This window comes from Rhinoraja longicauda, chromosome 34, assembly GCF_053455715.1.
Source record: "Rhinoraja longicauda isolate Sanriku21f chromosome 34, sRhiLon1.1, whole genome shotgun sequence".
NCBI classification, from domain to species: domain Eukaryota; kingdom Metazoa; phylum Chordata; class Chondrichthyes; order Rajiformes; family Arhynchobatidae; genus Rhinoraja; species Rhinoraja longicauda.
The window spans coordinates 1,375,450-1,402,508 of NC_135986.1; the positions used below are offsets into that span (position 1 = coordinate 1,375,450).

Sequence of the window (27,059 nt, forward strand, 5' to 3'; positions counted from 1 at the left end):
GCGGGTGTCAGGGGTTATGGGGAGAAGGCAGGAGAATGGGGTTAGGAGGGAGAGATAGATCAGCCTTGAATGAATGGCGGAGTGGACTTGATGGACCGAATGGCCTTATTGTGCTCCTAGAACCTATGAACATCAACTTCAAGAACTGACTGTTCACTTGCTGCCTAATATATCCCACCCCCTTGACAGGTGCCATTGTAACAAGATAACCAATGTTATTCACTTTGCCTGTCAGTGGTCATAATGTTTTGGCTGATCGGTGTATATAACAATGTTATTCCAGTTCCAATTGGCCACCTTCCCCCAGTTGTGAGGATTGGCCACGTGAAGGAATCAGTTCACAGCTTTGATGTTGGTTTATATTGTCACGTGCACCAAGACACAGCGAAAAGCTTTTGCTTGTGTGCTATCCAGTCAAATGCACACGGGGACAATCATGCCATACACACGTACAACAGGTAGCGTAGAGAGGAAAATACCAGAGTGCAGAACAGTGTGATAGTATTATAGGCGTTATAGTTGGAGATCCATCTCCGTGGATTGTCACCGTGTCGTGGTGGAGAAGCTTGTGTGGTCCTGCGATCCTGAGAGCGATGCCGTCTGGAGCTAGGCTCCTGGTGGGGCCACCCATGGCGGTAAGGTCGAGGGGGAGGAGGTCCCTGACAAAGAGCAATCCAACCAAGACCTCAACAGTGGAACAGGCGGAGGGAGGATGATGGCTGACTTTAGTGGAGCGTCACAACGGCTGGGAAGGCGGATGAAGGCAGAAAAGGGTCGCCGGTCGTCTTGGACTCCACGCCACTGGATCCCGACCCATATCTGTCAAGGACCGTGTGTGTGTGTGTGTGTGTGTGTGCACCAGTCTCCCCACGTTAAACAAAGTCACGCACAGGCGTCCGACCCTATGGAGAGGACAGTCGTACTCGCTTCGAGTGACCGCTGATGACGGTGAGTTACAGAGAAAAGGTCCAATGACCGCAATGTGGTAGGTTGGAAGATCAGAAGTACAGCCTAGATTTTGGGAGCACCGTTCAGTAGGTTTCAATATGTTGAAAGACTGGAGCGACTAGGCTTGTATACACTGGAATTTAGAAGGATGAGAGGGGATCTTATCGAAACGTATAAGATTATTACGGGGTTGGACACGTTAGAGGCAGGAAACATGTTCCCAATGTTGGGGGAGTCCAGAACCAGGGGCCACACAGTTTAAGAATAAGGGGTAGGCCATTTAGAACGGAGATGAGGAAAAACATTTTCAGTCAGAGAGTTGTGAATCTGTGGAATTCTCTGCCTCAGAGGGCAGTGGAGGCCAATTCTCTGAATACATTCAAGAGAGAGCTAGATAGAGCTCTTAAGGATAGCGGAGTCAGGGGGTATGGGGAGAAGGCAGGAACGGGGGACTGATTGAGAATGATCAGCCATGATCACATTGAATGGCGGTGCTGGCTCGAAGGGCCGAATGGCCTACTCCTGCACCTATTGTCTATTGTCTATAGTCTGATCGAGGGAATCTGCAGGTACACCAGGCTATTGAGAACAGTATTGGGCCACAGAGCCATTCTGAAAGCAGTGCTGAGCAACTAGTCCTGGGCCAGCCACATCGAAGCAATGACCAAGAAAGCACACCAATGCCTCGACTTCCTTGTCCCCACCAACCTCTACAGGTATGCCGTAGAAAGCATTTTACCGGGTTGCATCGCGGCACGGTTTGGGAAAAGCTCCATCCAAGACCGCAAGAAACGCAGAGAGTTGCGGACGCAGCCCAGACCATCTCCACAAACCGACCTTCCTTTCGAAGAATTCACTTCACGCTGCCTCGGCAAGGCCAGCAGCATAATCAAGGACCAGTCTCACCCTCTGTCTTCCCCTCTCCCATCAGGCAAGAGGTACAGAAGTGCAAAAACGCACACCTTCTGATTGAGAGACAATTTCTTCCCCGCTGAATTCAGGCAACTGAACCGTCCTCCCGCAACTCGAGAGCAGGGCTAAAATACTATCTACCTCATTGGTGACACTTGGACTATCTTTGATCAGACTTTACCTTGCACTAAACATTATTCCCTTATCATGTACCTGCACACTGTGAATTGCTGATTGTAATCGTGTATTGTCTTTCTGCTGACTGGTTAGCACGCAACAAAAGCTTTTAGATTTTGAGATACAGCGCGGAAATAGGCCCTTCGGCCCACCGGGTCCGCGCCGCCCAGCGATCCCCGCACATTAACACTATCCTACACCCACTAGGGACAATTTTTACATTTAATTAACCCAGCCAATTAACCTACAAACCTGTACGTCTTTGGAGTGTGGGAGGAAACCAAAGATCTCAGAGAAAACCCACTCAGGTCACGGGGAGAACGTACAAACTCCGTAGTCAGGATCGAACCCGAGTCTCCGGCGCTGCATTCGCTGTAAGGCAGCAACTCTACCGCTGCGCCACCGTGCCTTTTCACTGTACCTCGGCACACATGGCAATAAACTAAACTGAAACTGCAGGTGGAGGTTAACAAAAAACAAAAGATACAATGTGCTGGAGTAACTCAGCAGACGGGAGAAGGATCTCGACCCGAAACGTCACTGATCCATGTTCTCCAGAGACGCTGCCTGACCCGCTGAGTTACTCCATCAGTTTGTGTCTTGGCATCATGTTCGGGGAACAGACATTGAGTTTAGAAGAATGGGTGCACGTGACAATGAACTGAAGCCGGGCGCCTGGGGCTCACCTCTCCGTATATCCGGAAGGTGCAGGTCTCTTCGTCAAGTTCGATTGCCGTCACCCCGGGGACCTTCCTGGCCTGCTGTATGTTGGCGCCGTGCGTCCCGATCGCCAGCCCCATCAAGTCCTCTCGCACGCTGAACTCCTCTTGGAACGCAGCCGCCAGCTGCTTAGTGGTCTGTGGGGAGAGGAGGAAACTGCTAGCCTCTAGTAAACGCTCGCCTCTCTGGCGGGCTGGTCCGCAGAACGTGGAACAGTACCGCGCGGGCACAGGCACTCCGGCCCACAACGTCCGCACCCAACACAGATTTAGCTAGATAGAGCTTAAGCATAGCGGGGTGAAGGCAGGAACGGGGTACTGATTGAGAATGATCAGCCATGATCACATTGAATGGCGGTGCTGGCTCGAAGGGCCGAATGACCTACTCCTGCACCTATTGTCTATTGACACACTTTCAGCCTCTGGTGCATACAACAATTCTCTTGAACACAGTGGGAACCAATGCTGCAAACTGTGATATAGGATGCAATGAGGCCCTTCTGCCCACCGAGTCCATGCTGACCACTGATTCCCTGCTCATACTAGTTCTTGTTTAGTTTACAGGTACTGCGTGACAACAGGCCCTTCTGCCCACCGAGTCCATGCTGACCATCGATCACCAGCCTCCCTTAGTTCTTGTGGGGTCTCGACCTGAAACCACCCCCTCACCTGACATCAGTCTGAAGAAGGGTCTCGACTCGAAACCAGATTGATTCCTGGCATGGTAGGACTTTCATATGAAGAAAGACTGGATAGACTCGGCTTGTACTCGCTGGAATTTAGAAGATTGAGGGGGGATCTTATAGAAACTTACAAAATTCTTAAGGGGTTGGACAGGCTAGATGCGTGAAGATTGTTCCTGATGTTGGGGAAGTCCAGAACAAGGGGTCACAGTTTAAGGATAAGGGGGAAGTCTTTTAGGATCGAGATGAGAAAGTTTTTCTTCACACAGAGAGTGGTGAATCTGTGGAATTCTCTGCCACAGAAGGTAGTTGAGGCCAGTTCATTGGCTATATTTAAGAGGGAGTTAGATGTGGCCCTTGTGGCTAAAGGGATCAGGGGGTATGGAGAGAAGGCAGGTACGGGATACTGAGTTGGATGATCAGCCATGATCATATTGAATGGCGGTGCGTACAGGCTCGAAGGGCCGAATGGCCTACTCCTGCTCCTATTTTCTATGCTTCTATGTTTCTATGAAACGTCGCCCATTCCTTATCTCCAGAGGCGCTGCCTGACCCGCTGAGTTACTCCAGCATTTTGTGTCTACCTTAGAACAGAAGAGCGGAGGAAGAGACCCTTGGGCCCACAATGTCCGCGCCTAATGCTGTTCCTGGAACTCACCTCGAGGTGTTTGGTCGCCTCCTCGTTCCGGGACATCAGCATCAGTTTGGTGCGGATGCTGCGGAAATGCATGTCACTCAGCAAGCCCGCACGCTTCACCGTCGACTCGTTTATGGACTGCAAGAGAGCGCAAGAGGACGTAGGTTTAGTTTAGAGACACAGCAGGGACACAGGCCCTTCGGACCACCGAGTCCGCATCAACCAGCGACCCCCGCACTCTAATACAGGCGCTCCTCAGCTTACGACGGGTCCCGTTCTGAGAAATGCATTTAATACAATAGACAATTTTTTTAAAAAAAATTGATTTAGAGATACAGCGCGGAAACAGGCCCTTCGGCCCACCGAGTCTGCGACGCCCAGCGACCCCCGCACATTAACACAATCTTACACACACTAGGGACAATTTTTACATATTACCCAGTCAATTACGTCTTTGGAGTGTGGGAGGAAACCGAAGATCTCGGAGAAAACCCACGCAGGTCACGGGGAAAACGTGCAAACTCCGTACAGACGGCGCCCGTAGTCAGTATCGAACCTGACTCTCCGGCGCTGCATTCGCTGTAAGGCAGCAACTCTACCGCTGCACCACCGTGCCGCGGTGCAGGAGGAGGCCATTCGGCCCTTCGAGCCAGCACCGCCATCAATGTGATCATGGCTGATCATCCACAATCAGTACCCCGTTCATACCTTCTCCCCATAAACCCTGACTCCGCTATCCTTAAGAGCTCTATCCAGCTCTCTCTTGAAAGCATCCAGAGAATTGGCCTCCACTGCCTTCTGAGGCAGAGAATTCCACAGATTCACAACTGATCACGCAGCCGGGAGCGAGTGGCGGCTCGCTGCCGTTTGCACCATCGTGAAGTGGAAACATGGTAAGCCGGGGAGCACGTGCACCATCCTACACACACTCAGGGCAACTTACATTACACCAAGCCAATCCGCCTACAAACCCGTGTGTCTTTGGAGTGCGAGAGGAAACCGAAGATCTCAGAGAAAACCCCACGCAGGTCACGGAGCGAACGTACAAACTCTGTGCAGACGGCAACCGTGGGCGGGATTGGAGCGGGGGTCTCCGGCGCTGTGAGGCAGCAGCTCTACCCGCTGCTTCACTGCGCCGCCTTTAGCGTACAGGCGGCCACGAGCATGCCGCCTCCATCAGCTGGTCTGCACCTTCCCAACGGGGTGCAAGAATGCAAAGGAGGCGGCCAATACGGACACAAGTCCAAACCCTCGTCTCCAGCTACCCAGAAGTTTACTCCGAAAACAAAGTGCTGGATGAACTCAGTGGGTCAGGCAGCATCTGCGGTGGGAGATGCACAGACAATGTTTCGGGTCGCCATCCTTCCTCAGATTCGGACGGGTCCCAGCCTGAAACGGTGCTGACCCACGTCCCCCACAGTAAATTCCAGCTCTATTCCAAATGGGAATGACAATATACAATAGGTGCAGGAGGAGGCCATTCGGCCCTTCGAGCCAGCACCGCCATTCAATGTGATCGTGGCTGATCATTCACAATCAGTACCCCGTTCCTGCCTTCTCCCCATACCCCCTGACTCCGCTATCCTTAAGAGCTCTATCCAGCTCTCTCTTGAATGCATTCAGAGAATTGGCTTCCACTGCCTTCTGAGGCAGAGAATTCCACAGATTCACAACTCACTGACTGAAAAAGTTTTTTCTCATCTCCGTTCTAAATGGCCGACCCCTTATTCTTAAACTGCGGCCCCTTGTTCTGGACTCCCCCGCAGCGCCAGAATGATGTGTTGTTGCAGTGATACAAGGGGTAGCGACAGAATGCAACATTGAGGCGTGACGACTAAAGCTTGCTCTTTAGAGTGTGTGCATTGGCGCAAGGAATGGTGGTGATAAGGGAACAAACTAGACTCTTTAGACTTGAGATCGTGTGGAAAACGGGCCATTCAACCCCAACCGAGCCCACGCCAACCAGCAAACACCCTGTACACTCGCACTGTCAAACACAACAGGGACAATTTACAGAAGCTAATTCACCGACAAACCTGCGCGTTTCTGGACTGTTTGGAGGAAACCAGAGGACCCGGAGAATAACCCACGTGGTCACTGGGAGAATGTACAAACGCCACCCGCAGTCAGGATGGAAGCCGGGCCCTCTGGCGCTCTACCAACGCCCAACTGTGTGCCGCTTGTGGACTCTTGCAAACACTGGACATCCCTGCTCACTGCTGCATAACCACCGTGCCAGCGTAAAACCCCAAGCTAGTCTTTCAAAGCATCCCCCACAGACGCTGGGTGGCCGCAGAAACACAATCCCCCCTCCCACCACACTCCATTGGTATTTTGAAACGATATCACGTTTAAATTTAGAAATAATTTAGGAGTGATATTGTTGAACCCTCGATTAAATTAGATAGGACTTGGGGAAGCTTTATTCAATATTTTCACACAATATAAGTTGTTCCCTCTCCAGCCGTTATAATAATTTTTTTACCTTTATTTGGTGGAACAGATTTAACAACAAACAGGGGTCTAAACTGTTGACATTTTTTTTTTTTTTGCAGCCCAGATTCTGTTTTGTTTTGGTTTTTTTTTGCTTGTTTGCTTATTTTAGTTTAGGGGGGGTAAATTTTTTCTTTTTTCTTTTTATCTTTAAAAAAATATATATATATACAAGTTCTCTTTTAACCTTTTTATCTATAATTACATAGAGACTGGGAGGTCTACACCCTATATGTTTTGAAACTGGATTTATATTAAGGCTACATTTGTTGTTAATGTAATCCTGATCCCTATGTATCAATATCACTGTTATGCTTATTATTTTTTGAAATTTAATAAAAAGATTTGAAAAGAAACACAGCCCCCCCCCCCCCCGAGCTGCTCTTCAGGCCAGCTGTTGTCGATTAACCCAACGTGCTCTTACCAGCAGGACCAGCTCGTTGCTGGTGGCGTTGAATGTAATGGAGTGCGCTCCAACAGCTTTCTTGAAGTCCTTGTGAGCATTCTCATTTGCACAGCTGCAACAGAATGGTTGGGGCGTGTGAAGGGAAGGAAAGATAAACTTAATTAGGAGCAAAAATATAACCATTCCAACAGCTCTGTCAACTGGAGATTGGGGTTGAGAGGGAAAGGTGGATCAGTTGACTTGATGGGCCGAACGGCTTATTTCTGCTCCAACTTTAGATAGTTCCTCTGTCCCTCTCTTCCCCTCCCCCTTCCCAGATCTCCCTCTATCTTCCTGTCTTCACCTATATCCTTCCTTTGCCTCGCCCCCCTGACATCAGTCTGAAGAAGGGTCTCGACCTTAAACGTCACCCATTCCTTCTCTCCTGAGATGCTGCCTGACCTGCTGAGTTACTCCAGCATTTTGTGAAATAAATACCTTCGATTTGTACCAGCATCTGCAGTTATTTCCTTATACGGCTTATTTCTGCTCTCACTTCCGGCCTTATAACTGATCTCCGCATCTCAGAGTTCGTGACTGTTCCATACAGTGTGGAAACAGGCCCGTTGGCCCCACTTGCCCATGCCAACCATCTGCACTAGTCCCACCTGCCTGTTTGGCCCACATCCCTCTACACTGGTCCTATTCATGTACCTGTCCAAATGTTTCTTAAACATTGCAAAAGTACCGGCCTCAACCACCTCCTCCATAAGCTGGTTCCATATTTATTCTTTTCCCCCTCACTTTTAGTTCTACTCACTGAAGTGTAGTTTCTACAGACCAGTCAGCTGTTTAGCTTCCATCCTTCTACATTCATTCCTTCATCTGGCTTCACTTTTTGTGCTTCTCTCCTTTTCTCCCTGTCTTTGCACCTCTGGTCTTTGTCCAACCATCTGCCAATAACCCCTGTCCACCCCCCCCCCCCCCCACCTGTATCCACCTATCACTTGCTAGGATCGACACAAAGTGCTGGAATAACTCAGCAGGTCAGGCAGCATCTTTGGAGAAGGATGGGTGATGTTTTGGGTATAAACCCTCCTTCATCTTATCAATTGCTAGGCTTTGTTTTACCCTCCCCACCTCACTTCTAGCCTTCCCCCACCTACTACAATCGGCCTGAAGAAGGGCCCCGACCGAAACGTCTCAGAAACATAGAAAACAGGTGCAGGAGGAGCCCATTTGGCCCTTCGAGCCAGCATCGCCATTCATTGTGATCATGGCTGATCATCCACAATCAGTAACCCGTGCCGGCTTTCTCCCCATATCCCTTGATTCCACTGGCCCCTAGAGCTCCATCTAACTGCCTTTTAAATTCATCCAATGAATTGGCCTCCACTGCCCTCTGTGGCAGAGAATTCCACAAATTCACAACTCTCTGGGTGAATTTTTTTTTTCTAACCTCAGTTTTAAATGGCCTCCCATTTATTCTTAGACTGTGTGTGGTCACTGGTTCAGGACTCCCCCAACACTGGGAACATTTTTCCTGCATCTAGCCTGTCCAGTCCTTTTTATAATTTTATATGTTTCTATAAGATCCCCTCTTATTCGTTTAAATTCTAAAGCCCAGTCTTTCCAATCTTTCCTTATATGACAGTCCCGCCATCCCCGGGGATTAACCTGGTGAACCGAAGTTGCGCTGCCTCAATAGCAGGGATGTCCTTCCTCAAATTAGGAGACCAAATTAGGTCTCCAATCCACGTTCTCCAGAGATGCTGCCTGACCTGCTGAGTTACTCCAGCACTGTCTCTGAGCTGTGCAGACAGACATCTTATCCCTCAGTTACTTGGGAGCATTGGACACTACATTACACTGGGCCCTGCCCAACCCAAGGGGTAAAAGTTTCCAATGGAATAAGGGGTAGGCCATTTAGAACTGAGATGAGGAAAAACTTTTTCAGTCAGAGAGTTGTGAATCTGTGGAATTCTCTGCCTCAGAAGGCAGTGGGGGCCAATTCTCTGAATGCATTCAAGAGAGAGCTAGATAGAGCTCTTAAGGATAGCGGAGTCAGGGGGTATGGGGAGAAGGCAGGAACGGGGTACTGATTGAGAATCACCAGCCATGATCACATTGAATGGCGGTGCTGGCTCGAAGGACCGAATGGCCTCCTCCTGCACCTATTGTCTATTAAACCATTGATCCTTTGTAGCTGAAGATCAAATAGAAAGGTTATTTCTCACCTCTGCTTTCAAGCGATATTTCAACTTGCAGAACAGCGAGTCTAAATATCTCACATTGTAACAGGACAGGTTTGAAAACGCACACCTCCAGATTCAGGGACAGTTTTTCCCCCCATCTGTTATCAGGCAACTGAACCATCCTCTCACCAACTAGAGCAAGAGTTCCCAACCTGGGGTAAAGACACCCCCAGGGGGTAAATCTCACCTACCCAGGGGGTACATTGGGACAAAATAATAATGTTAAAAACAGTATTTTAAAATTTCCCCTTTGTCGGTTGCTTTATTATGGTAGACGTGTCAAGTTAAATCACTGAACAAAATAGGGTGGGGGTAAATTTACTCTCGAAAAGTTGCCAGGGGTAAACGGGGCAAAAAAGGTTTGGAACCCCTGAACTAGAGAGCGGTCCTGACCTCCCATCTACCTCATTGGGAACCCTCGGACTATCTTTAATTGGACTTTACCTTCCACTAAACGTTATTCCCTTTATCCTGTATCCATATACTGGACTGTTTGATTGTAATCGTGCATAGTCTTTCCACTGACTGGATAGCTCGCAAGAGAAAAAGCTTCTCTGTACCTCGATACACGCGATTATAAACTTAAACCCGTTCTGTTTCTCCGACAGAGCCACTATCATCTGAAGAAGGGTCTCGACCCCAAACGTCACCCATTCCTTTTAGATTTTAGATTTAGAGATACAGCGCGGACACAGGCCCTTCGGCCCACCGGGTCCGCGCCGACCAGCGATCCCCGCACATTAACACTATCCTACACCCACTAGGGATAATTTTGACATTTCCCCAGCCAATTAACCTACAAACCTGTACGTCTTTGGAGTGTGGGAGGAAACGGAAGATCTCGGAGAAAACCCACGCAGGTCACGGGGAGAACGTACAAACTCCGTACAGACGGCGCCCGTAGTCAGGATCGAACCGGAGTCTCCGGCGCTGCATTCGCTGTAAGGCAGCAACTCTACCGCTGTGCCACCGTGACCGCCCATTAGTCCAGAGATTGTGTCGGACCCGCTGAGTTACTCCAGCTTTTTGTGTCGATCTTCATGAGCTACATCATACGTCTGTGAACATTAGGATCAACCAGTTTCAATTTTCCCCAGACAGTACTCACGCTTCTTTGAGGTCGTCCGGCACAGGGATGGTGTGTTTCTGGAACAGGGTCTTGGTGGCAGTCTTGTTGGGGTTGACAGGACGAAGCCTCTCCATGGTGACTATTTCATTGTAAGTGGCATCGCAGGCAGCATATTCTATGACGTAAAACTGGAAAAAGACACAGGTGTCAGAGGTTAAGGGAAGAGAAGGCAGAAGAATGGGGCTACGAAGGAGAGATCGATCAGCCATGATTGAATGGCGGAGTAGACTCGATGGGGGAATGGCCTAATTCTGCTCCTATCATTTACAATCTTACGACACAGGAATCTTTAACAAAACTCTTCACGGTGGGAATACATGCAAGGTTTTGGTTCAATTACAATTGGCCTACACATTTCCATCCTTCAATTTAGGCAATAGACAATAGGTGCAGGAGGAGGCCATTCGAGCCAGCACCGCCATTCAATGTGATCATGGCTGATCATTCTCAATCAGTACCCCGTTCCTGCCTTCTCCCCATACCCCCTGACTCCGCTATCCTTAAGAGCTCTATCCAGCTCTCTCTTGAATGCATTCAGAGACTTGGCCTCCACTGCCTTCTGAGGCAGAGAATTCCACAGATTCACAACTCTCTGACTGAAAAGGTTTTTCCTCATCTCCGTTCTAAATGGCCTACCCCTTATTCTTAAACTGTGGCCCCTTGTTCTGGACTCCCCCAACATTGGGAACATGTTTCCTGCCTCTAACGTGTCCAACCCCTTAATAATCTTATACGTTTCGATAATTCGATTCGATTTAGTTTAGTTGAGAGATACAGCGCGGAATCAGGCACGATGGCGCAGCGGTAGAGTTGCTGCCTTACAGCGAATGCAGCGCCGGAGACTCAGGTTCGATCCTGACTACGGGCGCCGTCTGTACAGAGTTTGTACGTTCTCCCCGTGACCCGCGTGGGTTTTCTCCGAGAGCTTCGGTTTCGTCCCCCACTCCAAAGACGTACAGGTATGTAGGTTAATTGGTTGGGCCAATGTAAAAATTGTCCCTAGTGGGTGTAGGATAGTGTTAGTGTGCGGGGATCGCTGGGCGGCGCGGACCCGGTGGGCCGAAGGGCCTGTTTCTGCGCTGTATCTCTAAATCTAAACCTACACTTCGGCGCGGGATCCCCACACTACACACATTAGGGACAATTTACACTTATACCAAGCCAATTAGCCTACAAACCTGCGCCTTTGGAGCGTGGGAGGAAACCAAAGATCTCGGGAAAAACCCGGGCGGTCACGGGGAGAACGTACAAACTCCGTACAGACAGCACCCGTAGTCAGGATTGAACCCGGGTTTCCGGCGCTGCAAGGCAGCAACTCAATCCCCGCGCCACCGTGCCACCCTCTGCTCTGGCCAATTCACGTATAAAAGCTGGAAGCACAGCACTGCCAGATAGACCAGTCCTGTCCATTTGCAACAACGCAGCACATCAAGATATTTTGAAAGCACTTAGCAAATTATATAATTAAGGATCCGGTACTTAATACTTCATGGATACTTTATTCCTAATTTTTGCAGATGCCTACAGATTGTGATTATACAGTAAAAACAAGGAAGTGTCGATGCTTGTTTACCAAGGACAGTAACTCCGGAGAACATGGATAGGTGACATTCAGCTTTATGGGCTCAAAGGAGCTTTGAAGGGTGCCAACCCAAAACGTCACCCATCCATATTCTCCAGCAATGTTGCCTGACTGAGACAAAGTGCTGGAGTAACTCAGCGGGTCAGGCCACATCTCTGGAGAGACAACAAATCATCCACCAATATTTCCGTCACCTACAACGGGACCCCACCACTGGCCATATCTTCCCATCCCCTCTCCTCTCTGCGTTCCGCAGAGACCGTTCCCTCCGTAACTCCCTGGTCCACTCATCCCTTCCTACCCAAACCATCCCAACCCCGGGCACTTTCCCCTGCAACCGCACGAGATGCAACACCTGTCCCTTTACCTCCCCCCTCAACTCCATCCAAGGACCCAAACAGTCTTTCCAGGTGAGACAAAGGTTCACCTGCACCTCCTCCAACCTCATCTATTCCATCCGCTGCTCTAGATGTCAACTTATTTACATCGGCTAAACCAAGCGCAGGCTCGGCGATCACTTCGCTCAACACCTGCGCTCGGTCCGCATTAACCAAACTGATCTCCCGGTGGCCGAGCACTTCAACTTCCCCTCCCATTCCCAGCCTGACCTTTCTGTCATGGGCCTCCTCCAGTGCCATAGTGAGGCCCACCGGAAATTGGAGGAACAGCACCTCATATTTCACCTGGGCAGCTTGCAGCCCAGTGGTATGAACATCGACTTCTCCAACTTTAGATAGTTCCTCTGTCCCTCTCTTCCCCTCCTCCTTCCCAGATCTCCCTCTATCTTCCTGTCTCCACCTATATCCTTCCTTTGTCCCGCCCCCCTGACATCAGTCTGAAGAAGGGTCTCAACCCAAAACGTCACCCGGTATGAGTGACTTTTCAGGTCGAGACCCTTCTTCAGACGATTTAAACCAGCATCTGCAGTTCCTTCCTACACAGGTTGCCTGACTTGCTGAGTTACTCCAGCATTTTGATCTTCCTTGGTGAATATACAGGCTGTGTCCACATTATCTACATGAAACGTATGGACATGTACATACGAACAATAGGAAGAATTTCATTAGGCAGAGGGCGATGAACCTGTGGAATTCTTTGCCACAGACGGCTGTGGAGGCCGCCATTGGATATTTTTAAGGTGGAGTTTGATAGATTCTTGATTAGTACGGGTGTCAGGGGTTATGGGGAGAAGCCAGGAGAATGGTGTTGAGAGGGAAAGATGAATCAGCAATGATTGAATGGCGGAGTAGACGATGAGCCGAATGGCTAATTTTGATCCGAGAACTAAAGAACAAGCTACCACAATATTACATTTAAGAGTCTTTTATTCACAAAATGCTGGAGTAACTCAGCAAGTCAGGCAGCATCTCGGGAGGGAAGGAATGGGTGACGTTTTGGGTTGAGACCCTTCTTCAGACTGATGTCAGGGGGGCGGGACAATGGAAGGATATAGGTGGAGACTGGAAGATAGAGGGAGATCTGGGAAGGAGTTTCACAAAATGCTGGAGTTTAATGGAATACATTTAAGAGTCTAATGTACAAATAGCAGAACAGTAATTACTTTTAGTAATTGTTTTTCATCTTATATGCTCCTGATGACATTTATTAGAATAGCATAGCACAATGGTTACTAAAGAGTAATTTTTGCATATTTTCCAATTTAAGGACAAAATAGACTTATGTCTGTAAAAGTGGAATCCATTAGTTACCTGGGGTCCGTGTAATGTTTTAGTTTAGTTAAGAGATACAACGGGGAAACAGGCCCTTCGGCCCACCGAGTCCACGCTGACCAGCGAACATTAGTACTATCCTCCACACTAAGGATAATTTACAGAAGCCAATTAACCTACAAACCTGCTTTAGAATGTGGGAGGAAACCAGAGCACCTGGAGAAATCCGGTGCCACCTGTCCACACTAGTTCTATGTTATCCCACTTTCTCCTCCACCTCCTACACAATAGATAATAGGTGCAGGAGGAGGCCATTCGGCCCTTCGAGCCAGCACCGCCATTCGATGTGATCATGGCTGATCATTCTCAATCAGTACCCCGTTCCTGCCTTCTCCCCATACCCCCTGACTCCGCTATCCTCAAGAGCTCTATCTAGCTCTCTCTTGAATGCATTCAGAGAATTGGCCCCTACTGCCTTCTGGGGCAGAGAATTCCACAGATTCACAACTCTCTGACAGAAAAAGTTTTTCCTCATCTCGGTTCTAAATGGCCGACCCCTTATTCTTAAACTGTGTGGCCCCTTGTTCTGGACTCCCCCCAACATTGGGAACATGTTTCCTGCCTCTAACGTGTCCAACCCCTTAATCATCTTATACGTTTCGATAAGATCCCCTCTCATCCTTCTAAATTCCAGTGTATACAACACACTTGGGACAATTTACAGAAGCCAATTAACTTGCAAACCCGCACGGCTTTGGAATGCGGGAGTAAACCAGAGCAGCCGGAGGATACCCACACGGTCACAGGGAGGGCGTGCAAACTCCACACAGACAGCACCCGAGGTCAGAAACGAATCCCGGTCTCTGGCGCGGTGAAGCAGGGGCACTACCAGCTACACCACTGTTTTCTTTCTCGAGGATCGCAAGGCGCTCGATTTTGTGCAGGATGCCGGCCAGGATCATACTCACATCTCCCTTCATCATCCGTACCCTCGCCATCCACCATCCACAGGGCTCGTGCTCGTTGGCTCGCGAATACACCTGGAACAGCATCAACAATCACAGTTGGTGACCCAGGACCACTGTGTGTCTTGGAGAAATCAATCTCCTCTTTACAGCAAAGCATTCTTGAATTAAATGTTAACAGCTAGATAGGGCATCAAAATAATAATAATAATAATATAATAATATATTCCTTTGTTCGTCCCACACCGGGGGAATTTACAATGTTACAGCAGCAAAGTGGATAGCAAGAGATCATTCATTATAAATAAAAAATACATAAATTGTCATCAGTTTTCTGTGTGTTCTTAGCTGTTATTGTTGACTCGTCCGCTGGGAGCAGTGCTGGTTGTGCAGTCTCACAGCAGCGGGAAGGAAGGACCTCCTATATCTCTCCTTCACGCACTTGGGGTGAAGGAGTCTGTCACTGAAGGAGCTACTCAGTGCAGTGACAGTGTCCTGCATGGGGTGGGAGTCGTTGTCCAGCAGCGATGTTAGCTTTGCCATCACCCTCCTCTCTCCCACCACCTGCACTGAGTCGAGGGGGCAACCCAGGACAGAGCCGGCCTTCCTGACCAGCTTGTCGAGTCCATTCCCTTCCGCTGCTGAGGTGCTGCTGCTCCAGCAGACCACTCCATAGAAAATGGCCGATGCAACCACCGTGTTGTAGAAGGTCCTTAGGAGTGCCCCCTGCATTCCAAAGGACCAGAGTCTCCTTAGCAGATAAAGTCTGCTCTGGCCCTTTCTGTATTGCGCATCGGTGTTTTTGGTCCAGTCCAGTTTATTGTTGAGGTAGACACCCAGGTACTTATAAGAGTCCACCCTCTCAATGTCCATTCCCTGGATGTTCACCGGTATCGGGGGGACCTGGCTGCGCCTGCAGGAATCTACCACCATCTTCCTGGTACGACCAAATGCTCAGTGTAATCCGTTTCAACCCTTTGTGAAGAGTGCCTGAAGTGCCTGAATCTTTCACATCTTATGGCCATCTCTCCATAAGGAACCACACAGAAAAGGACAAAGTGCTGGAGTAACCCATTAGTGGATTAGAGCCTTTTGGCCATAAGGAGGGGTTGGATAAACTTGACTGGAAGGGTGGAGGTTGAGGTTAAGACCTGATAGAAGTGTAGAACACTATGAGGCTTAGATGAGGTGGAGTCAGAACCTTTGCCCAGGGTGGAACTGTCCAACAGTTATAGAGGGCACAGCTGTCGGGTGAGAGAGGGGAAAGTCAAATGGAGATGTGTGGGGCGTTTTTTTTTTAATGTACAAAGGGTGGTGGGTGCGTGGAACGCAAAGGGAGGGGTGGTGGTGGTGGAGGCAGACACAGCAACGGTTTTTAAGAGGCTTTTAGATAGGTACATGAAGTGACAGGAGTAGAGGGGTACAGATCATGTACAGGCAGATGAGATTATTTTACCTTGGCATCGCAGAATAGTGAAAGACCTGGATAGAGTGGGTGTGGAGAGGATGCTTCCACTAGTAAGAAATGTCTAAGACCAGAGGGCACAGCCTCAGAATAAAATGACCTACCTTTTAGAAAGGAGGCGAGGAGGAATGTCTTTAGGCAGAGGGTGGGATGTTTCTGGAATTCATTGCCACAGACGACTATGAAGGCAAAGCCATTGGGTATTTTTAAAGTGGAAATTGATCAGTTCTTGATTGGTAAGGGTGTCAAAGGTTAGTAAGGTTGATTAGTAAGAGTGGTAAAGGGAGAAGGCAGGAGAATGGGGTTGAGAATGGGGAAGTCAAGTTTATTTGTCACATGCACATACACGATGTGCAGTGAAATGAATCAAGAATCAAGAAACTAATCAAGAATCTGTCAATATCTGCTTTAAAAATACCCAATGGCTTGGCCTCCACTGCCGTCTGTGGCACTGAATTCCATGGCTTCACCTCCCTCTGCCTAAAGAAATTCCTCCTCATCTCCATTCTAACGGGATGTCCTTTTAAAAACATGCTGGGGAACTGGAAGGCTAGGTTGCCTCCATTTTAATGCAACCCTAACTGGAAGCCAGGGCAGATGAACTTTGATTTTTGTTCAGCACATAGGAATACAATATTTAGTTTAGTTTAGAGATACAACGCAGAAACAGGCCCTTCGGCCCACCGGGTCCAAGCCGACCAACGATCCCCGCATATTAACACTATCCTACACACACAAGGGACAATTTTTACATTTACGAGCCAATTAACCTACATACCTGCACTTTCATTTCACTGCACATCGTGTATGTGCATGTGACAAATAAACTTGACTTGACTTGTCTTTGGAGTGTGGGAGGAAACCGAAGATCTCGGAGAAAACCCACACAGGTCAAGGGGAGAACGTACAAACTCCGCGCAGACTTAGATCAACCATGATTGAATGGCAGAGTAGACTCGAGGGGTCGAATGCCCTAATTCTGCTTCTGTGACTTATGAACTATTATGAACTTATGTTCAGCACAAACATTGTGGACTGATGGCCCGTTCCCATGCCGTACTGTTCCAGGTTCAGGACACGGTGACTGATTCCACAGGAAACATTCAAGATTTAACCAATTACCATATAATGAAGGAGATGACAAATATGCAAGCTAGTCTGGCAATGGTCAAAGGTGCTTTACTGCCAAATGTGCAAACGCACAGTGAAATTCTTTTTTTGCATTCAGTTCAGTAAAGTACTGCCATACCCAAGCACAGTCCCCGATTAGCAAAGCGTACAAAAATAGACCAGAGACCTCATGCAAGAGACACCAAGCTAGAGTCATAGAGTCTTACAGGGTGGAAACAGGCCCTGTAGCCCAACTTGCCCACATCGGCCAACATGTCATGAGGTCATAATAATAATAATAATAATAATAATAATAATAATAATGCATTACATTTATATAGCGCTTTTCTAAACACTCAAAGACGCTTTACAGGGTTTGCTAAAACATAGAAGAAAAAAAAAAGAAGAAAAAAATAGATAAATGAGTAAACGAACAGAAAAGGAAAAAGAAGGTGAGGTGACAGAGCTCCTATCATAAGTGATAGGAGCAGAATTAGGCCATTCGGCCCATCAAGTCTGCTCCGCCATTCATTCATGGCTGATCTATCTCTCCCTCCTAACCCCATTCTCCTGCCTTCTCCCCAAAACTCCAGACAAGCAGTGTCCCATCTGCACTACCCTGAGTTTTGCAGGACACGTTACAGGGAATATGGCTGAAAGAGTTAATGGCTATTAACTTTGCATGATGGGATGCTTGGCCATTGCCTGCAAACCTGTTTGTATGCTTGTGGAACTTCTATATTGTTGTGAGTGAAGGAATGCTAATTGCACATAAGGATGTGTCTGGTAGCTGAAACTTACAATCCCTGGAAACCACAGGAATAATTAAATGGTAGAATGAATGAACAGGATGAGCCTGAACTTTGGTTCCTAAATAGCTGATGTTTGCAAAATTGCACCAGGCAGGATAAGACTGTGCAATTCTTAAAGTCTCTAGAGTGGTACATCCTGTTATCCCTGGGAAAGGCGTCCGAGAAAGACGATGGACCATGCTCTCGTTAAGATTAGGATGTGGTTAACTGTTGACTATTAGTGGGAGTGTGAAAACAGGACCTTCTGTGGTCCTTACCTTCGACTAATGACTTATTGTGTAAAATAGTTAATGACTTTAGGGTGACAAGTATATTGTGTTCTAATACAATGTGATTGATTGGAAGGAAATGTTGTGTTAAACATTCTTGCTGCAAATTCTGTATAAAAATGCTGCGAAAATGCTGTATCTTTGAGTGGAAGCAAGGGGAGTGCTGAGTATGGTCATACACCCTTAGCACTGGTCCCCCCCACTCCCGTCTGACGATAATTAAAGCTTTGCTTGGTTTACCTTTAACTGTTTATGTTGTTCTCTGTTTTAAGAACCGAACTTTAACGATGGCAACTTATTTGCTTTCACCAAGGCTTCACAAGAGTGCACCCGCTGTGGAGGTAACCCACGAAAGCAAGGAATGGCAAACGGTGCAGAACAGCTCACCCTTACAGAAGGACCCTGCACTTGCTCCCACTGCTACACTGCACAAGCCTCCTCATTGATTCTTGCTACATTTCGCGGGCGGCAAGATATTGCAGTTCCGGTTTTCCCCTCCGCCTCTCCAGTTTCCGATCTCCTCGTTATTGCTCTTGTTTTAGTTCAGCTTCCTGCCGTCACTCTTCTTGGAAAGTGGGGCAACACGGGCGAAGGGTCTCGACCCAAAACATCACCCATTCCTCCTCTCAAGAGACGTTGCCTGGCCCGGCTGGGATACTCCAGCATTTTGTGTCGAACACCATAGAACCAGGTCGGTGTGGACAAGGGTGGGCCGAAGGGCCTGCTTCCACTCCCGGTAATTCAAAACTAGGCTGGAGAGCAACTGGGGGGGAAATTCGCTTGGTTACAGGGGGAATAGGCAAACTCCACAGGTGACAACCAAGGTCACATTCTGCTTGCTGGAGATGTGGACGCTGGAATTACCCACACCTATTACAGTCACAGCCTCCAGGGATTAAGCAGTCTCAATATCTTCATTGCACTGCATTCACTTCCAGTCAGGAAACACTGAACACGTGGGGAAAGTCCGGGCATTCCCAGCTTCCCAAACCCGGTAAACAGGAGGAAGGCACCTCAATTATTGCAGGTAATGGAGGTTCCATAGATTAGTTTAGTTTGGAGATGCAGCACAGAAACAGGCCCTTTGGCCCGCCGGCGATCCCCGCACACCAACACTATAGAAACATAGAAAATAGGTGCAGGAGTAGGCCATTCGGCCCTTCGAGCCTGCACCGCCATTCAATATGATCATGGCTGATCATCCAGCTCAGTATCCCGTACCTGCCTTCTCTCCATACCCCCTGATCCCTTTAGCCACAAGGGCCACATCTAACTCCCTCTTAAATATAGCCAATGAACTGGCCTCAACTATCTTCTGTGGCAGAGAATTCCACAGATTCACCACTCTCTGTGTGAAAAACAACTTTCTCATCTCGGTCCTAAAAGACTTCCCCCTTATCCTTAAATTGTGACCCCTTGTTCTGGACTTCCCCAACATCGGGAACAATCTTCCTGCATCTAGCCTGTCCAACCCCTTAAGAATTTTGTAAGTTTCTATAAGATCCCCCCTCAATCTTCTAAATTCCAGCGAGTACAAGCCGAGTCTATCCAGTCTTTCTTCATATGAAAGTCCTGCCATCCCAGGAATCAATATGGTGAATCTTCTCTGTACTCCCTCTATGGCAAGAATGTCTTTCCTCAGATTAGGAGACCAAAAACTGTACGCAATACTCCAGGTGTGGTCTCACCAATGCCCTGTACAACTGCAGCAGAACCTCCCTGCTCCTATACTCAAATACAGTTATTACAAATACAAATACTCCTATCCTATATACAGTTTACATTTATACCAAGCCAATTAACCTACAAAGCTGTACGTCTTTGGAGCGCGGGAGGGAAGCGAAGGTCTCGGGGTAAAAAACCCACGCGGGTCGCAAAGAGACCGTACAGACAAGCACCCGTAGTCGGGATCAAACCCGGGTCCCTGGCGCCGCGAGGCAGCAACTCCACCGTGCTGCCCTCAGGCACCAAACATCTCGGAGTTATAGAGCTGTCGGATATCATCACCAAAAACAGAGACAGCTTGCAGCGCATCTTACCTCCACCTCGTCTCCCTCACTGATCTCCTTTTCGAAGTCGGCGGGTGGTGGCAGGCGGACATCGTTGAAGGGGAGCTGTCGCTCGGGCTGCCAGCTGCAGACAAAGTTTAGTTTAGTTTAATTTATTGTCGCGTGTAAGAGCAGGATTAGTGCAACGCCGGAACGTGGGGCCGCTGCAAGAACAGCCCAACTCCAGCAATCTGCCCTCCCGACATCAGTCTGAGGGGTCTCGACCCGAAACAACACACATTCCTTCTCTCCTGAGATGCTGCCTGACCCGCTGAGTTACTCCAACTCTTAGTAGATCCACAGCTAATCAGCCTCTTAGAAGATCCACAGCTAACCAGCCTCTAGGCAGATCCAAATCCAGTGACTTAACAAATTCTGCTTCTGGGCACTTGGCCAATTCTCTCGCCACTGCACCACTAATTCCACGTTGAAGGTGGAGTTGGCGCAAGGATCCTCGAAAGGCTCACAGGTCCTGGTACTCGCCATCTGCCGTGTGGCTCTCCTTCACTCATCCAGTGAAACCTTGGGTCAATAGACAATAGACAATAAGTGCAGGAGGAGGCCATTCAGCCCTTCGAGCCAGCACCGCCATTCAATGTGATCATGGCTGATCATTCTCAATCAGTACCCCGTTCCTGCCTTCTCCCCATACCCCCTGACTCCGCTATCCTTAAGAGCTCTATCCAGCTCTCTCTTGAATGCATTCAGAGAATTGGCCTCCACTGCCTTCTGAGGCAGAGAATTCCACAGATTCACAACTCTCTGACTGAAAAAGTTTTTCCTCATCTCAGTTCTAAATGGCCTACCCCTTATTCTTAAACTGTGGCCCCTTGTTCTGGACTCCCCCAACATTGGGAACATGTTTCCTGCCTCTAACGTGTCCAACCCCTTAATAATCTTATACGTCAACCTGGAACCAGGCAAGGGATGTGAGAGGGATCCAGGACCCTAACACCCTCAATCCCAATAATACTCGAGCACTCAGCTAATCTGGTAAATTTGGTGAATTTGAGGAATTCCTTGCCACAGAAGGCCTTGGAGTCAAAGTCAGTGGATATATTTAAGGCAGGGATAGATTCTTGATTAGTACGGGTGTCAGGGGTTATGGGGAGAAGGCAGGAGAATGGGGTTAGGAGGGAGAGATAGATGAGCCATGATTGAATGGCGGCGTAGACTTGATGGGCCGAATGGCCTAAATCTGCTCCTGTCACTTATGGTCTTATGATCAGATTCAGTCTCTAGTATCTTTCTCAAAATCTTAGAGCACTTTACAAATGATTTTGAACTTGTGTAGCATAGATGCAATGTTTATACATCGAAAAGCCCTTTTTGTTACGTGCTATCCAGTCCGCGGAAGGACTACACACGATTATACACAAATGTCCCGCCCCCTCCCCTGACATCAGTCTGAAGAAGGGTCTCGACCCGAAACGTCACCCATTCCTTCTTTCCCGAGATGCTGAGTTACTCCTGCATTTTGTGTCTACCAAGGAACTGCAGATGCTGGTTTAAACCGCAGACAGACACAAAAAGCTGGAGTAACTCAGTGGGCCAGGCAGCATCCCGGGAGAAAAGGAATAGGTGACGTTTCGGGTCAAGAAGAAGGGTCTCGATCCCATATGCCACCTATTCCTTTTCTCCAGAGGTGCTGCCCGACCCGCTGAGTTACTCCAGCTTTTTGTGTCCATATTGTTCTGACAAATATCTTAAACGTGTGGTTACTGACCTTACTGCCGAAGGAATTTATTCACAAAATGCTGGAGTAACTCAGCAGGTCAGGCAGCATCTCGGGAGAGAAGGAACGGGCGACGTTTCGGGTCGAGACGCTTCTTCAGACTGACCCGCTGAGTTACTCCAGCACTTTGTGAATAAATACCTTCGATTTGTACCAGCATCTGCAGTTATTTTCTTACACTTACTGCCGATGGAAACAGTCTTGCCTCACAGGTGAGCTTTCAGAAATAAAAGCCGGCCCCACTGACTGAGAGGCTGACAAGAGGGCTTGAGGGCAGCTGTCGGAGAGGGCAGCTGTCTCCGGCATTCCCCACGCCCGGCAAGTCCCGCCCGGAGTCTAGAACAAAGGGCAGTGGGAGCACGTTGGGAAAGAGCACTACAAAAGGAACGCTTCTCCCAGCCCTGACCTCCTTTCAGCAGGGGATTTGCAATGGGAGTTTAATTAAAGGGGGCACCCTGGTTCAGGTCAGAAGGGGCAATAGACAGCTTGCTTCCAGCTGAAGGGGGGGGGGGATGGGACATTCCAGGGAACAGTCTGACAATTCCTCAACTCTCAGGCCTTCAGTGAAGTGTACAAAATTAAGCCCCCCCCCCCCTCAAAGCCGCCAGCCCTGTTCACTGCCATGAACTGCTGTAACTATAGCGTGCCCTCCGGACCAGTGTTCTACCTCAGGATTATGGCAGATTTGGCTGGGTGGCGAGTCTGAAGGGAGACTGGAGCAACTGGGCTTGTATACACTGGAATTTAGAAGGATGAGAGGGGATCTTATTGAAACAAAAGGGGTTGGGCATGTTACAGGCAGGAAACATGTTCCCGATGTTGGGGGAGTCCAGAACCAGGGGCCACAGTTTAAGAATAAAGGGGAGGCCATTTAGCACGGAGATGAGGAAAAACTTTTTCAGTCAGAGAGTTGTGAATCTGTGGAATTCTCTGCCTCAGAAGGCAGTGGAGGCCAATTCTCTGGATGCATTCAAGAGAGAGCTAGATAGAGCTCTTAAGGATAGCGGAGTCAGGGGGCATGGGGAGAAGGCAGGAACGGGGTACTGATTGAGAATGATCAGCCATGATCACATTGAATGGTGGTGCTGGCTGGAAGGGCTGAATGGCCTGCTCCTGCACCTATTGTCTATGGAGGAGTGTTTGAGGTGAAGATTCCTACAGTGGCTGAACAGCAACGTACCAGCAATAACGGCAGAACCTGTGGGCGACACGTTGGCTCAGCGGTAGAGTCGCTGCCTTACAGTGCTAGAGACCCGGGTTTGGGGGCTTGTCTGTACAAAGTTTGTACGTTCTCCCCGTGACCTGTGTGGGTTTTCTCAGAGAACCTCGGTTTCCTCCCGCATCCCCATAGACGCACAGGGTTGTAGGTTAATTGGCTTGGCATAAATGTTAAAAAATTGTCCCTAGTGTAGGATAGTGTTAACGTGCGGGGATCGCTGGTCGGTACGGATTTGGTGGGCTGATATTTCCACGCTATATCACTAAACTAAACAGACAGCGTGGAATCTCAGGAATCTCTCCAAAGCCAGCACATCCTTGCTCATAAAATAAGGCAAGCTTTTGCTCACCATGTCTTTCCTTCCCCTTTTAGGTGGAAATCCTTCACTACAAAGCCAGACAACTCATTCACACTCCAGTCTATCCCGGATGGAGAAAGATCCTTAAAAGGAATTGATGTTATAAGGCACACACTACCTACTTCAAGGTACTGACCACCAGAAAACACACTCCACTTTCCCTCTCACCCTGACTAAAGCAAGACCAGCAGGATTTAATCTATACACTAAAACTCTTGTTTGTTTATTCCTGAAACGGTACACGATAGCGCGACAATTTCAGGCCCACCTGACTCACCATCGTCCCTTTGGTGCTAATGGAAGAATTGTTATTGAAATCGGTGTTATATTTTTTAAGTTATGCACATTTTAAAAGTTTAAATCTATCTCCTAGGGAGGGAGGGGGGATGAGGAGGGGTGCACCAATGCAGGAGAGGTTTGGGCCCAACGGGTCCATGGTCTAGTAACCAATAAAAAGCAGTAATTTATCACTTCTAATTCAGGCTGATAGAATACATAAATGAGCTGAAACCCAACTGTGGCCAGATTAAATCCAGCAACACAGTGTAGGTGGCTTGACAATTTCCCAACAAGACCAAGGCCAGACGTCTGCTCGTTATCCCAGTCAGGTGAGGGTGGGTCAGACACGTCTCTAGCCAGGCCAGTACACAAGCAAACTGGGAGGGCCGGGCCATGGTTCACTGCGAGGGTGGAACCATAGGGGATGGGAACAGAATGAGGCCATTCAGCTCATCGGGTCTGCTCCGCCATTCCATCCATGGCTGATCTACCTTTCCCTCAGAACCCCGTTCTCCTGCCTTCTTCCTGTAACCTTTTTGCGCCCTTATTCATTGAGAACCTGTCAATCTCAGCTTTAAAAATACCCACTGACTTGTGGCCTCCACAGACATCTGTGGCAATGAATTCCACAGATTCACCGCCCTCGGACTAAAGAAATTCCCCCTCATCTCCATTCTAAAGGTACGTCCTTTTCTTCTGAGGCTGTGCCCTCTGGTGTTACAGCCTCCATCCCCTTATAAACATCCCCTCCATAGCCACACGATCTAGGCCTCTCGTTATTTGGTAGATTTCAATAAGGTCCCCCTCATCCTTCTTAACTCCAACGAGTACAGGCCCAGACCATTAAACGCTCATCATATGTTAACCCAATCATTCCTGGGATCATTCTCGTAAACCTCCGCTGGACCATCGAAACAGAAAATAGGTGCAGGAGGCCATTTGGCCCTTCGAGCCAGCACTGTCATTCAATGTGTTCATGGCTGATCATCCACAATCAGTAACCCATGCCTGCCTTCTCCCCATATCCCTTGATTCCACTAGCCCCTAGTTCTATCTAACTCTCTTTTAAATTCATCCAGTGAATTGGCCTCCACTGCCCTCTGTGGCACAGAATTCCACAAATTCACAACTCTCTGGGTGAAAAAGTTTCTTCTTACCTCAGTTTTAAATGGCCTCCCCTTTATTCTTAGACTGTATGTGACCCCTGGTTCTGAACATTGGGAACATTTTTCCTGCATCTGGCTTGTCCAGTCCTTTTATAATTTTATATGTCTCTACAAGATCCCCTCTCGTCCTTCTAAACTCCAGTGAATACAAGTCCAGTCTTTCCAATCTTTCCTCATATGACAGTCCCGCCATCCTGGGGATTAACCTGGTGAACCTACGCTGCACTGCCTCAATAGCAAGGACATCCTGCCTCAAATTAGGAGACCAAAACTGCACCTTCTCCGACACCCAACACATCCTTTCTGAGTGATGCCAAAAACTGCTCACAATATTCAAAAAAGTGGCCTCAGCAGCATCTCAGAAAGCCTCAGCATTGCATCCTTGCAACCCGTGAACAAACAGCAATGATCAGAATCCAGAGTAAACTTCACACGGCTGCAGATAAACACAAAATGCTGGAGTAACTCAGCCAGACAGGCAGCATCTCTGGATAGATGGTTTCTCCAGCACTTTGTGTCCATCTTCAGTGTAAACCAGCATCTGCAGTTCCTTCCTTCACATGGCATTAGAAAGCTACCAGAAGGAAAAAGAACTGCAGAAGCTGGTTTAAATCGAAGGGAGACACAAAAGACAAATGTAGACACAAAAAGGTAAACACAAAATCGAAGGTAGTCACAAAATCCCGCCCCCTCCACTGACATCAGTCAGAAGAAGGGTCTCAACCTGAAATGTCACCCATTCCTTCTCTCCAGAGATGCTGACTGACCCGCTGAGATAGCATTTTGTGTCTACCTTCGAAGGCTACTAGCAGTCGGCTATTTAGCACTGCACAAAGTACAACTCTTACACTATCGCTCGGGTTACTTCAGTCGTCCCCCGTCTCCCCCCAAGCAAGGATCCCACGATATTTTACCTGGATCACAGGGATTTGATGCACAGAGTCACCAGGCAGAGCCTGACCACACACACACACTTTATACACAACTAATCCATCAGTCACTTAAACTGCAGCACATCAACTGGTCTGGACAGGCTAGATCTACACTGCAGCCAGGACATAAATATCAGATTTTTTTGCCGAGCTGCAATTGAAATGAGATCCCGTATATCGACGACTAATTTTTCAAAGCCAGATAGAGGGAAGAGCAAATCTTGGTGATGCAAAACAGACGACAGCTAAAACGTATCGTAGCCTTGGACAGTACGTAGGGCGGCACGGTGGCGCAGCGGTAGAGTTGCTGCCTTGCAGCGCCAGAGACCCGGTTGGATCCCGACTACGGGTGCTGTCTGCACGTTCTCCCCGTGACTGCGTGGGTTTTCTCCGAGATCTTCGGGTTTCCTCCCACACTCCAAAGACGTACAGGTTTGTAGGGCAATTGGCTTGGTATGAGTGTAAATTGTCCCTAGTGTCCATAGGGTAGTGTTAGTGTGCGGGGATCGCTGGTCGGCACAGACTCGGTGGGCCAAAGGGCCTGTTTCCGCGCTGTATCTCTAAACTAAACTAGTGGGGAAATGGGATTCTGCTTGGATTAGAGTTTGAGCTACAGGGAAAGGTTGGATTGTTTTCGCTGGAACATCGGAGGTTGAAAGCATATAAGATTATGAGGGATAAATAGGATAGACAGTCAGAACCTTTCCACGGGGTGGAAATGTCCAACATTAGAGGGCACAGCTAGAAGGTGAGAGGGGGAAGTTTGCAGACGTGCAGGGCAAATGTTTGTGCTTTTTTTTTTTACACAGTGGTTGGGACCTGGAACGCATTGCCAGGGGTGGTGGTGGAGGCAGATACGATCGTGGCATTTAAGAGGCTTTTAGATAGCTGCATGGGATAGAGGGATATGCGTCAAGGGTTACGGGGAGAAAGCAGGGGAATGGGGTTAGGAGGGAAAGATAAATCGGCCATGATTGAATGGCGGAGTAGACTTGATGGGCCGAATGGCCTAATTCTGCTCCTTGACCTTATGAGTGGACAGGTAGATGAGATTAGTTTAACTTGTTTGGGATCATGTTTGGTACAAACATCATGGGCCAAAGGACCCGTT

General features: G+C 48.5%; 1 pseudogene across 1 annotated transcript in view; it reads right to left on the reverse strand.

Moving 5' to 3' along the window:
- The window catches only part of LOC144609656 (RNA-binding protein FXR1-like), a 74,367-nt pseudogene that overhangs the window by 14,561 nt on the left and 32,747 nt on the right, over positions 1 to 27,059 (reverse strand). Inside the window, exons 3-8 of the transcript XR_013549342.1 lie at positions 20,251 to 20,344; positions 14,559 to 14,630; positions 10,318 to 10,466; positions 6,994 to 7,087; positions 4,098 to 4,214; positions 2,724 to 2,894 (exon numbers count right to left, since the gene is read on the reverse strand). The product of XR_013549342.1 is annotated as an RNA-binding protein FXR1-like (transcript). The remainder of the gene's footprint in view (positions 1 to 2,723; positions 2,895 to 4,097; positions 4,215 to 6,993; positions 7,088 to 10,317; positions 10,467 to 14,558; positions 14,631 to 20,250; positions 20,345 to 27,059) is intronic.